The 10,954-nt window shown below is 41.0% G+C and overlaps 1 non-coding gene across 1 annotated transcript; it reads left to right on the forward strand.

Annotated features, from left to right (window-relative positions):
* The first annotated feature begins 202 nt into the window (after positions 1-202).
* On the forward strand, positions 203-274 carry TRNAS-GGA. Its single transcript has one exon. It is a non-coding gene; the product is annotated as a tRNA-Ser (tRNA).
* Positions 275-10,954: the final 10,680 nt, after the last annotated feature.

The following is a 10,954-nucleotide window of genomic DNA, read 5'->3' on the forward strand; positions in this document are numbered from 1 at the left end:
GGTTAGTCCAATGTCTGAATTTATATGTGAGAATTTTTATAGAAAATATATTTAGGTTAAAAGAAGCCAAAGATGAAATTGCATGTGCATATTGATGACAGGGGAATTACATCTAAGTACTTTGCAGAGGAGAGAAAATGAGTGAGGTCGTATTTGAGAAGCATAGGACTGTTTTTCCATAGAGTGATGTCAATGATGGACTTCCCTGGTGGCTCAGAGGTTAAAGTGTCTGCCTGGAATGCAGGAGACCCAGGTTCGATCCCTGGGTTGGGAAGATCCCCTGGAGAAGAAAAGGGCAACCCACTCCAGTACTCTTGCCTGGAGAATCCCACGGAGGGAGGAGCTTGATAGGCTACAGTCCATGGGGTCGCAAAGAGTCGGACACGACTGAGCGACTTTACTTACTACAGATTAAGTTATCAAGTGTTAGGCTTGGATGGGTGTTTTTTAAAAAATGCTCCAGGTGGCCAAGGGTAAAGTCGGGGTTAAGGGGAGAATGAGCCAATGAAATCCATACTCTGCTTTAACTAAAACACTCTGCTTCTACCTGAAAGTAGAGACCCAGGCCATGGAGTCAGGAGCCCTGACTTTGAATATCACATGCCACAGCTGCTGACAACATGACCTCAGCCATCTCTCTGACCCTTTGTATTTCTCTTTTTCAATTGGAAGATAAGGGGAAAAAAACAAACCTCACTTTTAAGGTTTTAGACAGGATGAAATGAGATAATTCTGGCAAAGTGCAAAGCACGGTAATAGGCCATAAGAACTATTATTAATATTCTTTCACAGAATGGTTTTTCACATAGGTGTGTGAACAAGGGGTCTCCCAAGTAAAAGGGCTTAAAGACACAAGACTAGATGATGTTTAAGGTTTTTTTCATGGTTAAGAGTCTGTGGTCCAAAATATAACAGATATGTCCTGTGACAGAAAATTTCCCCCTTTCTACTCCTCAGTTGTCACTTCTGGTTAAAAAGAGGAAAAAAAGCAAGAAAAAAAAAAAAAGGCATTTGTTGTATAGTTCCTCAATCCTTGTTTTTTGCTAATTTTATTTGGTTCATTTAGAAGAAAATATGAGAACTGGCAGAAGAGTCTGAAGGACTGCAGTTTGTCTTCAAACCAAGGCACACTTAACTCTTGATTCACTGAAGGAGAGAACAGGTTCACCAGCTTGTGCTTTCAACGTAAAAATTGTCCACTTGAAAAATAAAATTGAGTATAAAGCATCTACATGTTAGAAAATATCTAAAAATGGACATGGTTTCTTTATAGAAATGCACTCCCTCCTTGCCAGTTGTACTCACAAAGTGAATTAAAATTTTCATGGTGAACAGATTGTTTAAGGCTTAACAGATAGTGAATTCAGGATGTTCATTGGGTGGGTAATTCTCCATTTGCCCCTAGATCTTTTCTCCACACTTCTAGACTTTGCTCTGAACCCTGGAAAGCTGATCTCTATGAACCAAGTTTGTCACCCAAGTCCTCTTGCCCCCTGACTTCTAGTTGGCCAGTAGGAGGCACCAGCTGGAGGTCTGAGCGTGGAAGAGGGAGAAAGTTCTGGATATTTATTCCTCCTGCTTTTTCATGACTTGGCCTGATTAGGACTGCATCTGTATCCCTTTGTGACTTCAACCTCCCTCAAACAGCCCCTCTGCGTGGTGCTAACTCTGAGCCAAGCTCTGGTAACATCATTTTTCTTTTTTGTGACTGTGCTGGGTCTTCGTTGCTACATGCAGGCTTTCTTTCTCTAGTTGCAGTGAGTAGGTGCTACTCTAGTTACCGTGCGAGGTCTTCTCTTTGCAATGGCTTCTCTTGTTGCAGAGCACAGGCTCTAGAGGGTGCTTGGGCTTCAGTTGATGTGGTGAACAGGTTTAATTGCCCTGTGGCATATGGGATCTTCCAGACCCGGGGGTGAACCCACATCCCCTGCACTGGCAGGCAGGTTCTTAACCAGTGGACCCACCAGGGAAGTCCTGGTAACACCTTCAAGCCTGCAGGTGGTAATGGCTTCTCAAGTTGCTAGTCCCTGGGTACCTTGGCATCCCTGTTACTTCCTTGAACCCTGGCCACCTCCGTAAGTAGTTACTCAAAGTCTGTTTAAAAGTACCAGCTGGTTATTCCAGCTATATGACATTTCGGAAAGAGCAAATCTATGGAGACAGTAAAAAGATCAGTGATGGGCAGGGGGTTAGGGGCAGAGTGATGGTTGAAAAAGCAAGAGCGCAGAGGATTTTCAGGGCAGTGACTCTACTGTGCATGATATTATAATAATGGGTATGTGTTACTACGTTGTTGCTGTTTAGTTGCTAAGTCACGTCCAACTCTTTGTGACGCTATGGGCTGCATTCCACCAGTCTCCTCTGTCCATGGTATTTCCCAGGCAAGAATTCTGGAGTGGGCTGCCATTTCCTTCTCCAGGGGATCTTCCCCACCCAGGGATCGAAACTGCATCTCCTGCACTGGCAGGCAGATCTGTTACCACTGAGCCACTAGGGGAGCCCACGTGTCCCTATACATTTGTTCAAACCTATAGAATGAACGGCACTCACAGTGAACCCTAACATGAACTACGGACTTTGGGTGATTGTGATGTGGTAACTAATGTAGGTTCATCAATGTAACAAATGTAACAGTCTGACTGGGGGGAGGTTGTAAGAGTGGGGACAGTGGGTATATGGGAAATTTGTACCTTCTCCTCAATTTTGCTGTGTAGTAAAGAAAAAAAATCAATTAATTAAATTCCTAGCTGTACATACCCTTCCCATGACTATTGTATGGCTTTTTGTGTCTACATTGAGTAACAGTGGCATCATAAGAATGATGGAGGAGGAGAGAGACCTGGACAGCAAAAACAAGACAGCCAATGACTATCCCAGACTGTAGGAGATTTGAGTGCAGTGCAGAGACCCCAAACAATGGTAGCTTCAACAAGAGCCATGTATCTGTCTCACGTAAAACGCTATGCACTGGTCTTTCAAATGGAGGTTCAAATGGAGGTGATGGTGGGCTGCCTCCCTGAGCTGTTACGAGGATTCGTGGAGCTAATGTGTGAGAACTTCATGACCAAGGGGGAAGTCCTGCTTTGAACTAAGCAGCACAGGGTTGATTGCTAGTAAGAGAAGTAGAATATTTCCTTCCCCATTTGCTGTTGTTTCCCATTAAAGAAAAAACAATTATATGAAACAGTACCAAAAGTAAAAAACTTTCCCATGATTAAAAATAGTCTTGGCACAGTGCTGTGCTAAGTTGCTTCAGTCATGTCCAGCTCTTTGCGATCCTATGCACTGTAGGCTGCCAGGCTTCTCTCTCCGTGGGGATTCTCCAGAGAGCAGCTAGTGTATAATAAACATAGCTTTTATTGCTGTTATCATTGTCAACCTCTGTCATACCTCCCCACATCTGCCTTGCCCCACTCTTTCTTTTGATTCTGTTATGTGGGAAATGAAGCCCTTTATGATGTGCTAATCTAGCTTTTGATTTTGTTGTGTTCCAACTCTCTGGTTGTTAGTTTTGGAGGAAGAGAATCTTCGGGCAACCAAAGGAAGATTAGTGGCAGAAGGAAGGTGGTCAAATAGCAATTGAGGACTTAGATCTGGCCAGTGTCCCACACTGGTGAACACGTGGTTACAGGTTTTGCAGGACCTAGCATTTCCCTAAAGCTATTTTAAAATATCTATTGTCTATTTTATAGATCACCAGTCCAGGTTCAATGCAGGAGGCAGGGTGCTCAGGGCTGGTGCACTGGGATGACCCTGAGGGATGGGATGGGGAGGGAGGTGGGAGGGAGGTCAGGATGGGGAACACATTACACCCATGGCTGATTCATGTGAATGTATGGCAAAGACCACCACAATACTGTAAAGTAAGTAGCCTCCAATTAAAATAAAAAAAAATATATCTATTGTCTATTTTAAATGAGAAGAGCATTTAGCTCCTGCCAAGCTAAAACACGTCTGCCTCTTTCAGTGTGGTGGATACTGGAGCCGGGGGTTGAGCAGTGAATGCCAGTTTGAGGGATGACATCACCAGGCCCTTCAGGACGGAATTCTGGTGAGACAAGGTAGATCCCCTGGATGCGCTCGGCCTGGTCACTTCCTCACCATACCACCTAACCCACCTCCCCATCTGGGAAGCAGGACTAAGCCTAAACCTGAAAGTACTGAGGAAACCAGAGCTGAGGTTTTATTTCCTGCCATGTAGCAGAACAAGGGTTCAACAGAACCTTACTACCAAGTAGAAGTACACTGAAGTGAAAGTCACTCAGTCGTGTTCAACTCTTTGTGACCCATATAGTCCACGGAATTCTCCAGGCCAGAATACTGCGCTTCTCTGATGGCTCCATGGTAAAGCATCCATCTGCCAATGCAGGAGACGTGGGTTCAATCCTTGGGTCGGGAATATCCCCTGGAGAAGGAAATGGCACCCCACTCCAGTATTCTTGCCTGGAGAATCCCATGGACAAAGGAGCCTGGTGGGCTACAGTCCACGGTGTTGCAGAGTAGGACATCATTTAGCAACTAAACAAAAACAATCGCCTAAATCAAGATATTTTAGAAAGAATTTCAGCATGAAAAAATTTCCCCCTGAGCTCTATCCCAGTCAAAATTATGCCAAAAATGACAACTATTCTTATTTCTAATCCATAGGTTTTTGCTGTTCTTGAATGTCATACAAATGCAATCATAAATATATGAATATTTAATTTCCTTACTTGACTTAGAGCATAGTTATTTGCATTTAGATAATGTGCTCAGGAAATGCTGAGTACATGCTTATGGCAGGCATGAAGGGCTCTTACTTCTAGTGGCACAAATAAAGCTTTATATTCATTATAATAAATAATAATAAAATAAATAATAAACATATATAATAAATAAATAAATATACACATCTCTCCTGCATTGCAGGCATATTCTTTATTTATTGCTGAACCACCAAGGAAGCCCTAATCTATTTATAAATTCTTTTTTTTTTTTTTGATTGTTCATTCATCCTACAAACATCTGTTGGTTGTTGGTCAGGTTCTCTTGGAGCAGACATTGAGATGGAGTTTGAGTAGCAAAGTATTTATTAGGGATGCAGGAGAATTGATGCTTTTGAACTGTGGTGTTGGAGAAGACTCTTGAGAGTCCCTTGGGCTACAAGGAGATCCAACCAGTCCATCCTAAAGGAGATCAGTCCTGGGTGTTCATTGGAAGGACTGATGTCAAGCTGAAACTCCAATACTTTGGCCACCTGATGTGAAGAGCTGACTCATCTGAAAAGACCCTGATGCTGGGAAAGACTGAAAGCAGGAAGAGAAGGGGATGACAGAGGATGAGATGGTTGGATGGCATCACTGACTCAATAGACATGAGTCTGGGTGAACTCTGGGAGTTGGTGATGGACAGGGAGGCCTGGTGTGCTGTGGTCCATGGGGTCACAAAGAGTCAGACACAAGTGAACAACTGAACTGAACTGACTGATATCTTCTTTTATGAAGTCTTACTTTAAAAAAAAAATTGATGTAGTTGTTTTCTGTTACTGCATTGTAGGGTTCCTTTGCATACCCTAGATGGAAATCTGTTGTCAGGTAGATGTTCTGCCAATATTTTCTCCTAATCTGTAGCTTGCTTATGTCTTTGATGAGAAGTTTGAAATTTTAAGGAAATCCAACTTTATCAAATTTTCTTTTGTGATTTCACTTTCTGTGACTTAAGAAACCTTTGCCTATCCTCAAGTCCCAAAGGTATCCTTCTGTCTTTTCCACTAAAAGCTTTATGATTTTATCTTTGATTTATCACAGGTCATGTTAAATGTACATGGACAAATATTTTTAAAATTTAGTTGTACTGCTTTAAAAATTTTTTTATGTTTTTCATTTCATGACCACTTATACTTGTTTTCCATTTAGAGTCAACATACAGGTTTCTTTCTTTTTTTCTCTCTTATGGTCCCCACCCTGCAGGTCGTGGGATCTTAGTTCCCCAACCAGGGATTGAAACTGGGCCCTCAGCAGTGAAAGTGTGGTATACTAACCACTGGACCTTAGGAAGGCCAGGGACTTTCCACAAGTTTCTTTTTCAAATAAACTTATTAAAGTCAAAAAAGTGAGAATGAAAATATTAGTGGAATAGATGATAGCTGACAAAAATCATGAAGATGATACTTGCATTTGGAAAATGTTGAACTACTGTGTAAAGCAACAAGCTTTAGCTTTTGTTGAGTCCAGATGACAATTGATTTAGTTTCTTATTGACAGCTGAAAATAACTTCTCCATTGATCTTACCATTAAGTTTTGGCATGATTTCCAGTATATTTAATTTTGGCTTAGATCTAGTCCAGGCCAATACTATTTCCAACGATTAACAACTTCCAGTTATGCAGAACACTGGTGAAAAGAAAAGCAGAGAGGACTAAAAAATAGTGCCTATATTTTAAAATCAACATTTGATGCCAATCATCTTTATTTGGCCTTGGAGTACATAATGAAGCAGGACAAAGGCTAATAGAGTTTTGCCAAGAGAATGCACTGGTCATAGCAAACACCCTCTTCCAACCACACAAAAGACTCTACACATGGACATCACCAGATGGTCAACACCAAAATCAGGTTGATTATATGCTTTGCAGCCAACGATGAAGAAACTCTATACAGTCAGCAAAAACAAGACCGGGAGATGACTGTGGCTCAGATCCTGAACTTATTGCCAAATTCACACTTAAATTGAAGAAAGTGGGGAAAACCACTACACCATTCAGGATTTGACCTAAATCAAATCCCTTATGACTATACAGTGGAAGTGACAAATAGATTCAAGGGCCTAGATCTGATAGACAGAGCACCTGAGGAACTGTGGACAGAGGTTCATGACATTGTACAGGAGACGGGGATCAAGACCATCCCCAAGAAAAAGAAATGCAAAAAAGCAAAATGGCTGTCTGAGGAGGGCTTACAAATAGCTGTGAATAGAAGAGAAGCAAAAGGAAAAGGAGAAAAGGAAAGATATACCCATTGAATGCAGAGTTCCTAAGAATAGCAAGGAGAGATAAGAAAGCCTTCCTCAGTGATCAATGCAAAGAAATAGAAGAAAACAATAGAATGGGAAAGACTAGAGATCTCTTCAAGAAAATCAGAGATACCAAGGGAACATTTCATGCAAAGATGAGCTCGATAAAGGACAGAACTGGTATGGACCTAACAGAAGCAGAAGATATTAAGAAGAGGTGGCAAGAATACACAGGAGAACTGTACAAAAAAGATCTTCATGACCCAGATAATCACGATGGTGTGATCACTCACTTAGAGCCAGACATCCTGGGATGTGAAGTCAAGTGGGCCTTAGAAAGAATCACTACGAACAAAGCTAGTGGAGGTGATGGAATTCCAGTTGAGCTATTTCAGATCCTAAAAGATGATGCTGTGAAAGTGCTGCACTCAATATGCCAGCAAATTTGGAAGAGCTGCACTCAATATGTCAGCAGTGGCCACAGGACTGGAAAAGGTCAGTTTTCATTCCAATCCCAAAGAAAGGCAGTGCCAAAGAATGCTCAAACTACCACATGATTACACTCATTTCACACGCTAGTAAAGTAATGCTCAAAGTGCTCCAAGCCAGGCTTCAGCAATACGTGAACTGTGAATTTCCTGATGTTCAAGCTGGTTTTAGAAAAGGCAGAGGAACCAGAGATCAAATTGCCAACATCTGCTGGATCATTGAAAAAGCAAGAAAGTTCCAGAGAAACATCTATTTCTGCTTTATTGACTATGCCAAAGCCTTTGACTGTGTGGATCACAATGAACTGTGGAAACTTCTGAGAGAGATGGGAATACCAGATCACCTAACCTGCCTCTTGAGAAGCCTATATGCAGGTCAGGAAGCAACAGTTCGAACTGGACATGGAACAACAGACTGGTTCCAAATAGGAAAAGGAGTACATCAAGGCTGTATATTGTCAGCCTGCTTATTTAACTTATATGCAGAGTACATCATGAGAAATGCTGGGCTGGATGAGGCACAAGCTGGAATCAAGATTGCCAGGAGTAATATCAATAACCTCAGATATGCAGATGACACCACCCTTATGGCAGAAAGCGAAGAAGAACTAAAGAGCCTCTTGATGAAAATGAAAGAGGAGAGTGAAAAAGTTGGCTTAAAGTTCAACATTCAGAAAACGAAGATCATGGCATCTGGTCCCATCACTTCATGGCAAATAGATGGGGAAAGAGTGGAAACAGTGTCAGACTTTATTTTTTGGGCTCCAAAATGACTGCAGATGGTGATTGCAGCCGTGAAACTAGAAGACCTTTGCTCCTCGGAAGGAAAGTTATGACCAACCTAGACAACATATTAAAATGCAGAGACATTACTTTGTCAACAAAGGTCTGTCTAGTCAAGGCTATGGTTTTTCCAGTAGTCATGTATGGATATGAGAGTTGGACTATAAAGAAAGCTGAGTGTTGAAGAATTGATGCTTTTGAACTGTGGTGTTCGAGAAGACTCTTGAGGGTCCCTTAGACTGCAAGGAGACCCAACCAGTCCATCCTAAAGGAGATCAGTCTTGGGTGTTCATTGGAAGGACTGATGTTGAAGTTGAAACTCCAATACTTTGGCCACCTGCTGAGAAGAGTTGACTCATTTGAAAAGATGCTGGGCAAGATTGAGGGTGGGAGGAGAAGGGGACGACAGAGGATGAGATGGTTGGATGGTATCACCAACTCAATGGACATGAGTTTGGGTGAACTCCGGGAGTTGGTGATGGACAGGGAGGCGTGGCATGATGTGGTTCATGGGGTCACAAAGAGTTGGACATGACTGAGCGACTGAACTGATTGACTGATCTTATTTGGAGCATAGTACTTATTCTGAATAAAATCAATGAAGAAATTTCAAGGATAGTACATCTTTTTGCTTTTTTTAAAAAAGGGATTAAGATAGAGCAATGTTGCATGTGTTTGAGTTTAAATTAAAAGAAAAAACTTTTCCAAGATATAAAAAATAAGAGAAAATGCTATCACAGAAGGTTCTTAGAGCAGTGAATACTGAGGCTATCATGATGGACGTTTATCATTGTACATTTGTCCCAACCCATAAAATGTGTGACAGGAAAAGTGAACCTAAAGTCTATTTGGGTGATTATGTGTCTGTGTCAGTTCACCTTTTGGAACAAGTGCACCACTCTGGAGCAGGAAGATGCTGATAAATTGGGGCATATGGGGAACCTCTGTACCTTCCTCGTAGTTTTGCTGTGGACTTAAAACTACTCTTGAAAAGTAAAAATTTTATTTTGAAAACAGAGAAATTAAAAAAAAAAGAAATTATTTGTCCATCAGTGAATTTGTTCTGATCAGCAGTGTGGATTATGAGGGCAACTTTTCTAGACAACTCAGTTCTGTTTATATCTTCTCATCCTCAGCCAAGGTTGATAAGGGAAATAGAAGGGCCAACTCATTTGAATTTATTTAGACCAGCACTCTCCAAACTTTTTTTCATCTCCTACTTTATCAGTAGAAAACTTTGAGCACATGCTCCCAATATATGTATGTACATTTATTTATTTATAAATTATGTATAGGCTACTCTACTCATACAAATGCCTCATAAAACATACCTAAAATGGAATTTTAAAAGAATTAAACAAGGATAAAAGTATTTTATTTAATTTATTATTAACACTAAAAACTATTTCTTCTCCTCTGTAGCTGATGTATTCATTTGGAATATAAGAAAAGAATCACCTTCTCTGTTTCTTATCATCTTGTGCTTATATTCTCAGTTTGTCTTCAATCAATAGGTTTGCTGCATGAATCTATTAAAAATATTTTTATGTGAAGGTTAATTTTATTAAAATTGAAGGAGAAAAATCTGTAAATCCATATAAGTGGGAACATAGTAAAATATTCTAGAGACAGATGTCTTAGCCAGGTTCTCCCCAAAGTAGAGCCTGGTACAAAGTGTTATTTGCAGCTGGTTTACTTGGGAATGTAGTCCCAGAGAACAGTGATGCAGGAAAAGGGAGCGAAACAGTAGGGAAACCGGTACAAGAATGTCTTGTCAAGCTCTCTCTCCGACTGCCCTGAGTAAGGCAGGTTGGTGCTTCAACTCATTGCAGCCTTGTAGGGAGCATTATGGATTTCATTTCACAGCTGTGTGCCCTCGGGACAAAACCAGAAGACTTTAGCCATCAGCTCCTCCCCTGAATTGATGAAGAGTGGCTTTCTGGGCACAAACACCCTTTTTTTTTCCCCCTGGATTATGTAGAGGGGGATCCCAAGGAGTTGGGAGAGACAGCCACAATGTTGGCCATGTCAGAGGCTTTTGAAGTGATACAGAAGAGGTCTCCCATGCAGCAGAAAAACCCAAAAAGAGTGCATTTATAATCAGCAATCATTGTGGAACTCTCTCAAAGTGCCTCCAATACTGTACTGCCAAATGGTCATTTGGACGCTGAGTGAAGGAAAAGCTTTATTTCTTCCTTCCTTCCTTCCTCCCTCCATCTCTTTTCTCCCTTCCCTCCCTCCCACTTCCTTCCTTTTCTTTCTTTTTTTAAACCTAAATGTAAGTGAAAGTTGTAATGACCTATTGTCTTACCTTAGTGTACAAAAATTCTTCCATCCTGTACTCTGTGAGTGAGTTCACATGTTGATCAAAGGATATAGACAACCAAGAAAAAGATACTAGAGGAAGTAAATTTGTTACTATTGAAAAAAATATCCAAGCAGTATAATCCAAAGCCAAAAAGCATTTAGATTTCCCAGTCCTTTTTAATTAAAAAATGTCCAAGATTTGGAACAATTTATGTCCTAGAGTGGATGATAGAGTATTGACAGTATAGAATTTGAACATTTATCGTACATACAAGATAATAGCTGCTATTCGAAGATGTTTATAAGTGGTGAGACGATCTATCCTTGTAAGTTTGGGCATTGAGCCAGACTATTGGAGGGTGACTTTCTTGAATTGCCTTGGTCT

The sequence above is a fragment of the Oryx dammah genome, unplaced genomic scaffold (assembly GCF_014754425.2).
Source record: "Oryx dammah isolate SB20612 unplaced genomic scaffold, SCBI_Odam_1.1 HiC_scaffold_9, whole genome shotgun sequence".
NCBI lineage: Eukaryota > Metazoa > Chordata > Mammalia > Artiodactyla > Bovidae > Oryx > Oryx dammah.